We start from the raw sequence: 14,089 nt of genomic DNA, 5'->3' as shown, positions 1-14,089 counted from the left end.
ACATCCTCCATAAGGTTCTGACTTTCTTCGCACATGACAGTGAGCGTAGTTGGTTCATTAAGAATATAGATCCATTGATTTTTTGCTATATAGTTCCAAGTTTCTATCGATGCTTTAATGGTTTTTGTTGTACACGAGGATGGAATTTTATTGATATGTGGAGATAGTAGATCGATCTCACAAATCGGTTGATTAGTCGAGGCTGTGGCGTGTAGATGGTAACAGATGTACTCCTCTTCTCGATACTCGTTGTAGTTAGACAGTTCATTAAGGAAAGTGAATTGAGATTTGCTTTTGGATAGGAGAAGAAAACGACTTTGAGGAATAATATAGGAGAAGAGTTTCAAATCATTGTGTTGAATTGGAAGAGGGATGATTTCGAAGAGATCGAATTTCGTTCTTAAAACTAATGGAATTTGCAGTGCGAATATTATATTGTCTGCCGTGGCTACCACATGAAGATGAATAAATTTGTAAAAATAATGCAAATTTTCTAGATTTGGTTCCATAACTAATTTGTGTTCATTTTTATAATTCTTTAGTTCTTCATATAATGCTTTAGGAGTAATAAGAAACGGTGAGACAATGTTGTGTTCTGCTAAAGTGACAGTCTCTATATATTTTGAGAATTCGCGGCTCATCTGGTTCGTTAACACGTTTAAGGTAATAATTTGTTGGTTAACTATGGACTCCATTTCAAGTCGCGAGATATAAGAATTAGTTTGTATAGTAAATGAGTTAATTTTTTCTATATTATCATTCATTATTCTCTCCTGACTCTGGAGGGAATGTAACGAACTATTGAAATTTTTGATAGTGTTGCTAATTACTTGAACTTGTGAGTTCGCGATTTTTGGGGACAATTTTTGCTGTATTTAAAAATTTAATAGTATTAGAAGGAAAGAAGAATTTAATCATTTCGTTAAAAATTTCAAGTTTAAGTCCATCTTTTCTTTTGGGTGGTACTAGAGTAAAATCCTCTGATTTTATTGTGTCATGAAGAACCTTAAAACTTTCAAATAAATTCCGATAATCGAGTTTGTCATGATTTAGATTTTTAGGAAATAGAATTAATAGAGTTTGTTTATCGTTTTGTAATTTAAGTAACCCATTAGGGGTTGATTTTAATGCTGTTATGTCAAAGTTTTCAACTACATAATTTGAGTATTGGTTATCCTTGTCCAAATCTTCGGACCACAAAAGTACTATTGGACTTTTTAATTTTTCAAGGGGTGTTTCTTCCTTTGGGAAGTCGATTACGTCCATATTTGTATAGTGAAATTTAGTAAAATCTTGATATGTTCTATTAGATTTATTTGTACAAAGTACAGATTTTAAGTTTTCTTCCTGGTCAGGATGTAGTCGCGATAAACCGTCTGCATTTGAGTTTACTCTTCCCGGTTTATATTTTATTACGTATTTGTATTCGTTAAGACGTAAACGCCATCGAACGAGTTTCGAAGAGGGGTTTTTTACAATTAAAAAGCCATTGAAGAGGTCTATGGTCAGTGTATATTGTAAATTCTCTACCATAGAGATAAGGTCGAAAATGCTCAATAGTGTTAATAATGGCTAGAAGTTCCTTTTCGGTAGTAGAGTAATTTTGTTCAGAGTTATTTAAAGTTCTCGAATAATAAGCTACAGGCAAGTCCTTAGAATCTTTCATCTGCGAAAGAACTCCGCCAATGCCTACATTAGATGCGTCACAAGTGACGACAAACGGTTGAGAAAAATCAGGATATTGTAATAAAGGCTTGCTGATCAAAATTGATTTTAATTTTTCGAACGCTCGCTGTTGTTGTTCAGACCAAATGAATTCCGTATCGTTTTTTAGCAGTAAAGTTATTGGTTTCGCGATCGTGGAAAAGTTAGGGATAAATTTTCGATAGTAACCTATCATTCCGAGAAATATTTTGATTTGTTTCAAATTTTTCGGGCGATCTATTTTTTGAATACATTCGATTTTCCTTGGATTTGGTTTGACACCATCTTTAGAAATGATATGCCCTAGATATTGACATGATTCACGTAGAAATTCACATTTATCTGGTTGTAGCTTAAGATTGTATTCGCGAAATCTATTAAAAACATTGCGTAATTTAGTATTATGATCAGAGAGGCTAGATCCGTGAATAACGACATCGTCAAGATAAACAAAGCATTGCTTATTATTGAGTCCGATTAGAACATTGTGCATCATTCTTTGAAATACTGCGGGTGCATTTTTGAGACCAAAAGGCATACGTGTAAATTCAAAGTGACCTTCCGGAGTAGAGAAGCCGGTTTTTTCGGCGTCGTCTGGATGCATGGGAATCTGGTGAAAACCACTCGCTAAATCTAACGTGGTAAAATAGTGTGAATGCCCTAATTGATCTAATATATCCTCAATATGCGGTAAGGGATAGGCATCACCGATTGTTCTTTCATTGAGTTTTCTATAGTCGATGACAATTCGCCATTTTAGTTGACCGGAAGCATCCGGTTTTTTTGGCACAACCCACAAGGGGCTTGACCATGGGCTCGTAGAAGGTTTAATAATGCCTTGTTTTAACATTTTTTCGATTTGCTTAGATACTTCATTTTTATGTACCTCGGGATATCTATAGGATTTTACTTGAACTGGAGTATTGTCGGACGTCGGAATCTTAGTTTCGGCTGCGGTAGTCGTAGTTAATATGTCGTCAGGGAGATGGAAAATATCTTCGAATTCATAACATAATTTAATGATTGAGTCTTTTTCTTCGAGATTTAAGTGTTCGATACGTAGGTTTTCATCTAGTGATTTAAATCTATTTTCCTTATTTTTTGAATTGATATTAGTTGAGTGAAAAATATGACCTTGCTGAGGGGGACGTAAAAGAGGCAATTCGATTTTGGCGAATATCTTTTTTTCTAGAGATCGATTAATAATTGTAGTCAAAGCTTCATTCTTGTTTGTCACTTTTACTAACGCGCAAGGAGTTATTAATGATTTTTCTTGATCCAAGAATTGGTTTAGAATTATACCTTCTTTCAAATTAAGAGGGTTTGTGACCGATATTTTAGCTATCATTTCTGATCGCGGGTTTAAAGTTAATAAAGACTCGTTTGAGCATTGATTTACATTTCGTTGTAGGGGAATTGAAAATGGAATCGTTTCGATTGAGATTGATAGATTTCGAAAATCGATTTTACAATTTTGTTTATCGAAAAAGTCTTGTCCTAAGAGACCATCGAAAGGAATACCCGTATTTGAATCGAGGATTTGGAATTTGCAATTAAAGGAGTATTTACGAACCGACAATTTGAGTTCTGTTTCTCCGCGAGTTGCGATTGGCGCATTGACATTGATACCATTAAGCATAATTGGTTTAGAGTTAGTTATTTTAAAGTTACTTAGGCTCGACTTTTTGACTAATGAAATCGATGCTCCTGTATCAATTAAAAATTTTAAAGTTCCATCAGGGGAATTTGATGATAAAGATTCGAATAGGACGAATGTCAATTCATTATTATTTAGATGGATATTATGAAATGTGAAGGAACTGAGGCTCGTCGTAATATTGGATTCGTCGTTGTTCGTGGAATCTTGTTTAGGAGAATAAGGATTTGATTCAGAAATTTGCGAATTACGATTACTCAGGTGAACATTTGCGTGTCGAATGTTTTGATCTGACCTAATTCCATTATTTTTGTTACGTCGAACATTTGCAGCGAATCTTTTTATACATTCTTCAATAGAATGGCCTATGTTCTTGCAATATCGGCATTGAATTTCATCAATCGAGCGGTGCGAATTTTGGTTTGGCATTAGAGCATTGAATCCTTTTGAATTAGGAAATTGATTTTGATCGGTCGAACGATGCGAATTTTGATTTGGCATTAAAGCATTGAATCCTTTTGAGTTAGGAAATTGAATTTGATTTTTGTGGAAACTACTTTTATTACTTTGACTAAAGGGTCGATTTTGTTGTGTAAAATGAATTGATCTAGAATTTTCAAATGTCGAGGGATTCCGTTGAAAACTACCTTTTTTATAACAATCCTCGCTTGCATGATTTGTTCTATTACAATAAGTACATTTCAAAAAGTTATCATAACGGATTCGGAGAGCCTTTTCCTCAGCTGAGGCTGCGGTGAAGGCTTGATTAATCGTTTGAAATTCCCTGTATCGAAGCATTTGCGAGATTTGTGGATGAGTGTGATAGATAAATCGGTTAAGAGTCATTTTAGTTACCATTGCGATACTACCAGGCAAAATACTTTCATCTTGTTCTGATGTATGAATAGCTGCTAGGATTCGAGACGAGAGATCTTCGATTCTTTGATAGAATTGTGACACGTTTTCATTTTTCTTTTGAGTTATCGAGTTTAATTCTTCAAACAGCTGATCGAGAGATTTTTTATCTTGATAAAGATTTAAGAGAAGTTCCGAAACATCCTCCCAAGTCGTTAGATTACAATGAATGTCTATCTGTTCCCGTGCTTTACCGGTAATACGACTTTTTACGTACAATAATAAGGCAGATTTTTGAGATTGTACGGCTAATTCAAACACTCCATCGACTTGTTTTATGAAGCTTCGAACCTTAAAACGATCACCATCGAATGTTTCCGGAATTAGTTTAATTAAGAACGAAATATCGTATGTAATTCTCGAGCTTTGAGGCGTATTATTATTAGCCATAATTGCGTTTTAAGATTTAGAAGAAGAAAGGAAATAGAACTGTCTAGACTGACGAATATCTATTGAGTAGTACTCACTTTAGAAGTTATTCTCTGTAATTGGTGCTGGCGTTGCTAGGACCAGTATTTTCAACCAGGTAACAGGACTTCCTTCAGTGTGCCGCGTCCTCGGGTATCGTCTTCTTCGATCTCCGTGTAACTTGAAAGTTATTACTCAGTTCACAGGGTAGAATTGCTGGTTCTACTTGTATTCGCTGTATTTAGAGTATTGGAGATCCCGTCCTCGTCGCCAGTTTTGTGTTGTATTCCTCTTAATAAGGGTTTATTCGTCGTCGGAACACTGAGGTTAACGGCGGTACCGGTACAATTTAGACAATTCGTCGTCGTCTTAGGTTAAAGGTTAGCGCGTACTTGTGATCTGTCTAGTAATGGAAACTGAAGAGAAGTTTTGGGAAAAGCGCAGGATATATATCCAGGACTGGAAAAGAGGGAAAGGTAGGGAGAGAAAAGGGCGAGACAGAGAGGGCTTCGAAATGAGTCAGTGGTCAAGGTTCGGGTATGAGTCAGGATAGGTAAGGAAAGAAGTCTAAGCTGTTTGGAGTGAAAATATGATAAAGCATGCAGTAGTAAATAGGATGATGCATAGCGGCGTAAACATGCTGATGCATACTGGCATACAACACCATGATATAAAAGCAGAAAAGCGAAAGAACAGAAAATTACAGAATTTACGCGAAAGCTTTTTTTCAATTTAAATATCTCAGAATGACCTACGGCACGTACCTTTAAATTTGTCCTGATGTTCGTCCTCGTCGACCGAATTCAACTGACTCAAGAGAAACAGAAGTGGCTCGAGCACGTGGCGATAGTGTTTTGTTTATACTGCTCGCGCATCGATGGGCCGTTGAAATGCCCGGACGAAGAAAGGACGTAGATATATATAGCACAGTTCCCATAGGTTTTTAAAAGGCAATAATTAGAAATAAAGTTCTATTGAATGAATAGCAGTATATAGACGTCAATTTAATATATTTCATTTTGCAGAAATGAATTTAGAGGGGAATCAAAAAAAAAGGAAAGAAGAATATAGACGTTCTAATATATGCCATGTGATAATGTTACAAAGAAATAACAATTTTTTACATTTCCCTCCTGATGGAAGTGACCACCACCTTCCCGTGGTTTCCATTGAACGGTAGCGTGCACGTTATTCTTTTACCTATCGTTACAATTATTTTGTTATGTAAAGTTAAGTCAAATATATAACATTTGATTGTGTGTAACAATTTGATACGGTTATTAAAAAACATAGTGGGAAAAGTCAGTAGTAATCTATTTCTGTAGCGTGCACGGTACTGGCTAAAAGTGGTTTTTCATTTTAATTAACCCTTAATTAACCCTTTACGAGTAAGACTGCTTTGAACAACATTATTCTAAAATATTTGTGGAATACGTTTTTTATGTGGTTTAGGTAGGTATGCAATGCATAAGATTTCGTTTAATTTTTCCTTTCTAGAAAAGATAGGAGAAAAGTATATTTGATCTTAATCCTTCTTAAGATTTATATAAATCGCTTTAAAAATTTGTTACAAATGATGTATATGTATCGAAATAATTATAAAACTACAGACGTATAATCATCATTATATGGGAGCTGATCACGCTTAAAATATAATGAGACCTTAAAACGAGAACATAAAACTTAAATGTTAAGTTTCATTGAAATTCATTCAGCCGTTTAGACGCAATCATGTCAATAGCATAGGAACAAAAAAAAAATATGTTTTTTTGTAGTAGTCACAATATGATCAGGGGGTCCCAAAATGTGTATTTCCGCTAAAAAAAAATTTCGAAATTTTTTTTTCGTTATTGCAATTCACTTATTGTTAGTCGTTGAGGAACAAAAAAAATGTCTTTTTTTTCAATAGTCACAATATGATCAGGGGGTCCTAAAACGTGTATTTCCGCTTAAAAAAACCCTCAAAATTTTTTTTCATTATGATACTTTATAAATTTCCTTATACCTTACATATAGGTCGGAAAGTAAAAATGCTGGGGCAGTCGAGACTTGGAATCGTATGCCACTTATCGCGAGGTCGTATTTCAGTTGTTTTGACTTTTACAAGAGCAAGAAGGAAAGGCTCACACTAACGTTCTTTATCGATTTCCCGAAGTTGTGCGCAAGCGCCGAGCTCACGTACACGTGGCTCGTGCGGTAGTGTATGCCTGCTATCCCCACCATTCCGTTAGACGCTAAGGAAGTTCGTCGTCACTGTTGTCGATTTCGATGCACTCAATTATGCCCGATCTGGCCACACTGCCCCCGAGGGTGGGATTAGTCACGATCCTACTCGGTCGTAAAGTTTTAAAGGTAAAAGGAAAATAGGTGGTTCTCCGTAACGAGCTGTCACCTTGTGTCGTTCTATTATTTTAAATCGGATGATGTAATTGAACAGAATTTCGCGACGACGTTAATTGTTTACCTTGTCAGACAATCGTCTCGCGGCGCTTCAATCGATCTCAACGGAAGAACCGTGCTTTTATACGAAACAATGAAAATGGATGTGTAGGTGGTAGCGAGAAAAAAAGACGTTGTAGAGAAATGTAATGCGAATGATCAGTAAAAAACGATATTAAGTAACGCAAGTAACAATTTTGTACCTCGGTATGTCCAATCGATATTTTTTTGTTCTACTTTGCAACTTGCTTTTGTTTCATTTTATTATATTTCTAAAATATAAAATATATTTGAATTTTATTCAAACTACGTAGATAGAGACTTGAAATTGACTATCTCGGAAACCGTGTAAAACTAAAAACTTTGAAAAACATTAAATCGACTTCGTTCTCGTCGCAATATGGAAGAATTTGCATGTTTTACTGCTTTCTACGTCCGCATTTTACGTACTGATTTCGAATGTGCGGGGCACATTGAAAGTATTTAACCTTAAAGACATTCGAAACTTTACAAAATTTCCAAGAATCTCAATCGCGAAGGTCATGCCAAACATTTGAGATTCCTTTCGTTTCTTTGGATCAAGATGCTTGAGAGGGATTAAATCCCATCGTTAGCGACTTGTTCCAGTTGTAACAAATACTAACGAACCCGTAGGACACGTTTTAGACAAGAAACAACAAAGAAGTCGATATTCTTTAATTTCCTAAATTATACCTGCTTAAAACTTAATTGTTCTTTTTCGTACTTCCTGTACTAAATCATCCATTTCTTTTATTTTACATTCAATTATTCGTCCGATTTCTTTAAGGTTAGTTTTAAAGTATGTAGCCTTTATGCAAATATCATCCTATTCGATACACGACATATACAATTTTATTTGTTTGCATAATAAAGACTTTATCGATAAATCGATCGAAATAAACATGAATGATCTACAATTATTTGCTTTTGAGAACGATCATTGAGGTTAAGTGAACGATAATCGTTCGTTTTATTGTCGGGACTTCTTAACTGCATAAGAAAAGGAAAAAAAGCATATTGTGCCATGAAAAATTTCATGTCGTTATATAATTATGTTATACAGGGTATAATAACAAGTTATACAGGGTGCTCGAGTTCACGTTTTCAGCTCTGAATGAATGGATGCCCGATAAAATAGGGCTGCGCAAGTTGTCCAGTTGTGCCAGCATTAAAAACTATCAGTATCGAAAGTTGCTTTAAAATTGTTTCTTTCACTTGAGTTTTATTGTCGTTTCGTTGCCGCACACGACCATCCAGCATCCTTCCGACGATATCGTTCCCATTCTTATTCTGCAAATTCATCGACGACGTTATCCAAAAGCTGTCCAATCAGCACGATGTTGCCCTCAGGGCCGTCGCGGTGCCAGGCGACTTCTACGCGATCGATGCTCTCGCTGCAGAGATGGAAAAAATTCTTATCTGGATAAAACTCTGGAATAAAATTCTTATTACGAATAAATATTATGTGTCGTACTAAACAAGAAAACTTATCCGACAAGAAGTAATCGCATCTGTAGGTAGTGATGGAATCGATATCAAGGATTCAAAACTATTATTGCCAGTCAAATATGCTAAAATTTTTTAGCTGATCTATATTATTCGAAATTAGATAATTTTGTAAATAATGGTGTTTGCTTATTTTTGCTCCAGAATCGTCAAAAAAAGTTTGATTAAATTGAGCGACGCCACACGTGCGACCTGTCCTTGTAAATAATCGTTCAACCGATCGACGTTTGTTTTCGTTCGAATAAAATTTTGCCCATCTTTGGCTCGCGGTGTTCGTACGTTGTGTGATTGACGAACCGAGAAACCAGCGTATCCTGTGTTACGAATAAGAAATCGGACAACAAAAACAACATGCATGTAATCGAGGATAACGAAGCTCTAATGTGTAGATACAAGATACAGTACAGTTTTGCGTAAACATTTTCCTCGTCTCGTACAAAGATTTTATTTCGTTAGTACGTACAGGTTTGTGCCAGCACAAAAAAGGATCGTTATTATAGAAAATCAGAATAATGTACAGTTCATTTTCCGAGACTAGACACGTACAGGGCTTAGGAGGATCTCAGGGTCTACGTGTGTTTGCTCATTTCTTTTGCAATCACAGTGCAAACGTGGTCGCGCAAAGTTAGGTTAACTTTTCAGCCGAAGTATTGTCTTTATTCTATCGTTTTTAATTTTGAACAAATGGATGAATATTTTACTTGAAATGTTGCTCAACTTTCGGATCTGTGTCATCAACAGTTTTCAAAGAAATAAATTTAGAAGTTCCATACATTTCCAGAAATTACACTGCTTTGTTGTTTCAATCCCTATTGCACTTATTATACAGGATATTCCTAAAATAAGCAACTGAACTTTAAGAACGCATTACTAAAAAAGAAATGTATGAACACTGGCTTCTAAATGCTTGCTTTGTAAATTATGGAATTTGAAAGTTGCACATTAATGGAAAGATACCAGCATCAGACTAACCTGTTGATTATGAAAGTATTGTTTGCTATTATTCAGACAGGATAGTGGAATGTAAACAGTACTAATTAGATAGTGAATAATGTTAAGAACAATAGTGTTAGTTAAGTTTAACTCTCTAATGCATAATGCATTTGATCTGGAACTTACAAAAATAATCCCTATGTAGTTTTCTGAGAAAAGTTTACAGGATTTGAATATTTACACTTATTGTTATGTTTGAGTTTTATAAATATACATATAACTAAGAATCAATTAATTCTGTAAGAAACACATTAAAAACTATAACTTCAGAAGAAAAAGATCTCTCATCATATAATTATATGACATGTTTTAATCTTACAATGAGTAAAATGTATTCTAAAGCTAAGATGCTTAATTAGGAACACTGAATTTAATTAGTAGATTGCGGATTTTTATGCAGATACATATTTTTCGTGTTGTATATGTTCTGCATATTTTACCTAAGGGGCAGATGACTGAATATGCTGCATATTTCCTGCATATTTTACATACCTCTATTTTATTATCAGTACTCCTTGCAACAATTTGCGAATTGTGGTTCATGAATCATAAATGACTCATGATACTTCGGTGTAGCTGTCACATAATCAGTTCATAATAGGCCTGCTCATACAGTTTGTATTCATGATTAGTGGTATCCAAAGGAAAGTACACAGTAGCGTCAGTTATAGACCAGCACAAATGTATTGAGGTCTATTGGGATGATTAGTTCGATTCCATCATTAGATTGCTGATCGTTCGAAGTGTGCGTTCATTGCCGTACAATGCCGAAAACATAAACAGCTAAGCAAGTTATGTTAACCAAATGGATAAATGAAGTAGCTGATACAAATTTTATGAAATGGTTGAATGAAAAAGACGCAGCATCAATTAGAACTGTAAAGAAAATCCTCGAGAAGGAAAATGTACATCAAGATCTGATATATATTAACACCCACTATAGCACTCTCCTTGTCAGCATACAAAAATTGGAAAAGTGGAAGATGCCTTTATCAGCATCAATGGAACTAGTCGAAGAGATTGTAAAAAATATGAAAAGCATACGTGGTACTTTTGGAGAGAAAATCAAGGAGAAGTTTAAGTGCATTTTAAACAAAAATCCTGGCTATGTTTCATTATCAGAAATTGTCAAAGTTTTAAACGATGCATTGACAGAAGGAGCAGAAGATGTTCCAGCACGGTACTGGAGCAAATTTAACCGTTTGAGTCTCAAGTAGCGCGATTGCGCTGTTCAGATTTTATGTCGAGAAAACCCAGCACATTTCGATAGTTGTGGACAACTGACAGTGCGTTACTGACTGTCGAAGTCGGGTGCTCAGATTTACTCACGCAAGTACATCACACAGCTCCTTCTTTTAAAGTAAATAATACATTTCACAATAGGTACAATACTGTAATAATAGTGCAATAATATATTACAAAATAAAATATTTTGTATTTCATTGCTATCTTCTCAATAATTTTTATCGAACAAAACTTGAAATATTTATAAACTTACAGTACGCATATGTAACAATACAGATGTGCAAAACATGAAATAAACGAAGCGCTATCGCGCCGCTTGGGATTTGTCGACGTAAAATAAAAGAAGCGCTATCGCGCTGCTTGGGTCTTCTCGTACTCATTTAGAGAAAGCGCGATTGCGCTGTTCGGGATTTTTCGACAGTGTTTTTTCAATGTCCCCTGGAACGGTTAAATATGCACCGATTACATCTTGTGACGTAGAAAGATAATTTTCTGCGTATAAATTAATTTTTTCCGACAAGCGGTACCATTTTACTGTAGAAAACCTTGAAAAACAATTATTATATATTGCTGTGTAAATTATGACAAATAAAACGACGGTGGAGTCAAAAGTGTTCGAACGTTGTTTGTGTATTCCCTGCATATTTCCTGCATACTTTTTGCATATTTCTTGCATATTACTTCCATATGAGGATACATTTTAACTGTATAAAAATCCGCAGTCTAATAATTAGTTGTCTAAGAATGTATGACAATATTCAAGTAATTCTCATGATTTTTAGTTTAATCTGGGATTACATTCATGGGGGCCTAGTGTTGACAGTACCCAATACAAATAAATATAGTACAACATAGTATAAGTTTAATAATACAAGTAAATATAGTAGTTAGTGATGAAAAATATATAATATGTTCTCTATTAGATCCCCATGTGTGTATTCCCGACAGTAGATCCTCAGGTAGGTAATCCTGGGTAAACTTGTAAGACAGTTTCTAGTGCTCCATGGAATAGATCACTGACTCAATATTTTCTTTCTCTAAATATAATCATAATAATTCCAAAACGACTTTTAAACTGATTTAAAGTCGTTTCAAAATTCTAATTATATTTGGTTGTTTTCATCGATCGATTCAGATAAACCGAATGATTTTTAACATATTGTCTGGAACGATTTCAAATATTCTTGTCGAAAGAATGAAACGTGTCATGATCGAACACGAAATTGCTCATAATTTGCTGGAAGTTCCACTCGTGTTCGCGCGGATACGCTTGCACCGTTAACTTAACACGGTAGATTTTTTCGTGGGTGGATCAAACAACTCTTACACGATCGGTAACCCTGAAATCTAACATGAACAATGTTCGCGAAGCATAATCTAATATTCGATAGTCCGACATCTTTGAAAGCTTTCGCGAACATTGACGACCCTCACACTGGAATATTGACAGTGTTCATAGTTTTCAACAATTTCTTTAACATTTTGGTCGAACAGAGCTCATAAGCTCTAATATTCTGGTAAGTAGAACTGAACGCGAATGGTACCGAGTAACCGATTCGATTTCAACAATTTGCTGTACAACGAGTCTGACTTGTCATGAAATTTCACATATTTCAATAATATCATCAGACGAATACTCCAATGCTCGGAGTCCGGATACGGTCGACGCGTTACCCGTGAGAGTTGGGCAAATTTTATTTACGAATAATGAATAAAAATTTTTGATTCATTCTTGCATCAATTTCCGTTCATGTGTCGTTAGACATCCAGACAAACGAAGCTGCAGGGAAAAATTGGGTTACAAAGAAATCCTAAAATTTTTATTCATTATTCGTGAATAAAATTTGCCCAACTCCGCCGTGAAGAGTCGACGAAGTTGCTCTTGCGCTCGCAAAAACCTAAATCTGTCGGAAGTACGCGCAATCATGGTATTTACAGGGCAGTGTTAGAAATATCCGAGTTAACGCTAGTAAAAGGCAGGCACTAAGTGACTCTTCAAGGTTTTTATTCCCTCGCAAGCAGAATGCAGACCGAAAATTACGACACATTTATGTCGTTCTTCTCGGTATTTTCGCGCGCGTTAACAATAAGCGACACACCAGCATACATTGTCGCAGATGATACCAACGTTGGGCAAGTTTAGTCAAAGTAACAATAAATAACATACCATTGTTAATTACTCACAATTGACTATTAAATTAATCGTTCGTAAATTATAATTAACGCGTTGACTGTCACGTTTGTTTTCCATGTTTAGGAATGTCCTTGATATTTGCTCAAATTTTTGGTTTGCTACAATAAGGAGGTTAACTCCATTTTTTATACTTTTTTGTTATGTATCCTATTTTATTAACAAAAATGTGGTCTTTTACTTGATATAAAAAAAACTTGGCTCCAAAAAGTATGACTTTTTTGCAGCAGATTAACAAATAATAAAGGGAAATAGAAATATAACAAACGGTTCTGTTATGAATGTCATTTGGCTCCGAAAGATATGATTCACTGTAGCTTTACTAGTACAGATAAAAAAAAAATATTAAAAGGAAGCATGAATTACAATGGACAATCTTCAGCCAGCTTGCAAAAACTCATTCTCATTAAAAGTTACAAAATATAAAGGTATATTAGATCTTGCAAGAAATTTTAATAAATCACTTCTGACTGGTGATTAGAGAATTAATATAGATTAGATGAATACTCTACTGTATCATGGTATTATGGCTATTGTTTGAACGCTAGAGTATCTGCACATTTTATAAACCTCAGGGGACAAAGGAAGAGAAAACAATATTTATATATATATATATATATGTGTGTGTGTGTGTGTGTGTATACCACGGTGAAAGACGGTTGTAAAATTATCCTCTAAGAATACAAAAACTTGGCAATATATCGTGTTGCTGGTACTTGATTCGCTGCTGTCGCGTGTCGATAATTTCAGAGCTGTAAGTACACACTGAGAATGCACAATTCGCGATTTTATCGTTCAGGTCCTTGAAAGCATCGAAGTTCATCATCCCCTTATGCTGAATAACAAATGTATAAAACATGAAAAAAATTGCACCTTCGATTTCCATGTTACTTTCTTTTCGTTTACTTCACGCCTTACGTAAAAACACGCGTTAATCATCCACAAATTGGTTCAGCTACTCCAAGACGAGGGTTAGTAGAACCACCACGTTCGCCAAAAGCAATGGAAAA

The sequence above is a fragment of the Colletes gigas genome, unplaced genomic scaffold (assembly GCF_013123115.1).
Source record: "Colletes gigas isolate AHSC1104 unplaced genomic scaffold, ASM1312311v1 Colletes_gigas_Sc00052, whole genome shotgun sequence".
Lineage (NCBI taxonomy): Eukaryota > Metazoa > Arthropoda > Insecta > Hymenoptera > Colletidae > Colletes > Colletes gigas.
The sequence above is the reverse complement of the archived record's forward strand: the minus strand, read 5'-3'. Positions refer to the sequence as shown.